The 1,893-nt window shown below is 37.3% G+C and overlaps 1 pseudogene; it reads left to right on the plus strand.

The window, feature by feature from the left end:
• The first annotated feature begins 1,403 nt into the window (after nt 1–1,403).
• On the plus strand, nt 1,404–1,685 carry LOC129151463 (fatty acid-binding protein 5-like; annotated as a pseudogene).
• Nucleotides 1,686–1,893: the final 208 nt, after the last annotated feature.

Below are 1,893 nucleotides of genomic sequence, written 5' to 3' on the forward strand. Positions count from 1 at the left end.
AATATATCAATGCTCTGAATTAATATAATCCTAAATACACTGAGATGGTTTTAAACAGGGATTCTTCTTATTAGTAAATGTCAAAGTTTCACACTGCAAGTTGTTTACTGGACTAAATCTTGCATTCCACACACTAGCAGCTTACACCTAATTCTGATTTATTCAGATAAAAATGTCAAATTAAGGTCAACATAAGCATGATTAAGTCTTTTTTAGTTTGAAGTACATTTTAATTATACTTTGCAATCCTTAATGTGTTACAAAAGGAAATGAAACAATAAGCAAATTCAAAAGAAAAAATGTTTTAAAAGCTGCTAAAATATAACAACTGCTAAAAAATTAATGATGTAACTTTTGACATTTATTTCTAAAATCCATTTAAACATTCATGTAAAATTGTTCCTCAATTATATTCAGGGAAATAGAAAAATATTTTTAAATTGTTATTCCTGATTATATCCAGAGAAATAGGACAAATATACAATTTGCACAACTTTTGTTCTCAATTTGGATCATGAACTACAAAATCCCATGATTAACTATTTTTACTTTTTGTTTTCCTGAGGATAGTCAAAGTAAAAATGGACTACTATAAATGTCAAATTAAATAGAAATAAAATGAGTCAAAATCCTTAACTGTAGTCAACTACAGAGTCAGAATATGGGATTCCACTTACATTTGCATCTGATTTTCTAGAAAAAAATTTAGTCATAAATCAAAGTAGTGCATTTCCCATTAAGTTGGGTGTGAGTTTGAAGAAGAAAAATCACATTGATTTTATAAAAGTATTAAGAAATAAATAAAATCAAATCACATGTATAGATACAAATATCCATCATATGTATCCTGTATTAGGAATTCAAGTAGCAGCATAATTACTCTATGAATTTTCAATTTTGCTTTATATGCAATAATAGTTAATAATATGGCACAGGTTCACGAGTATAGGCCATTGATAGATAGCCTGCTGTTAACATTAGTGATTGTAGTTTTATTTAAATAACGGTTCTGTTATTAAGACCACATTGCCTGACAAATGTTTGACACATGTAGCTTTCAAGGCTTCAGGAACACACCTTGGAAGGAAGAAAGGAAACATAACAAAATTGATAATAGTCAGAAACAACACGAAAGAATAAGATTCTCCCTCCCCCCTTCCTTCTATTTATTATTTCCTGTTTGTCTGTGTTGGAGAAAATGTGTGTTAGGGGAGGGACCGAATCTTGCCTAGAGACTCGTGTTTATGCTTCTAAAGCTGAATAATGGGATGGCAGATCAAGGATAATTTTCCTTTGTAACCAAGCGTTCTGAGGAGGCCGCGCTCGCATCACCGCTCTCTGCTCCGCTCAGGCCCCGCAGGACCCGCGCCCACCCTGGCCTCCACCCAGCAGCTGGTCGGGGGATGGGCGCCGTGGCCAAGCCAGACTGTGTCATCTCTTCCGACGGCAAAAGCCTCACCGTCAAAACTGAGAGCACGTTGAAGACCACCCCGTTCTCATGCAAAACCTGGGAGAGCAGTTGGAAGAGACCACAGCCGATGGCAGGAAAACTCAGCCCGTCTGCAGCTTCGTCAAGGGCGCGCTGGCCCAGCACCCGGAGTGGCAGGGAAGGAGATGGGAAGCTAGTGGTGGGGTGCTTCATGAACAATGTCAGCTGTACCCGGATCTGTGAGAAAGTGGAGTAAAAATCCCATCATCCTTCCACACGGGAATTAGCCAAGAGGATGAACAAGCTCAGTTCAATGAGCAAATCTCTCCTCGCTTTTCCCCCCATTACTCTGTTCAGTTATCACAACCATTTTACATGCAGCTGTTTCTGAGTTGGTTTAAGATCGACCATTTCGTCAGTAAATAAATGTGTTTATGCTATAAAAAAAAAAGAGTTCTGAGGAG

Source organism: Eptesicus fuscus, chromosome 14 (assembly GCF_027574615.1).
Source record: "Eptesicus fuscus isolate TK198812 chromosome 14, DD_ASM_mEF_20220401, whole genome shotgun sequence".
NCBI lineage: Eukaryota > Metazoa > Chordata > Mammalia > Chiroptera > Vespertilionidae > Eptesicus > Eptesicus fuscus.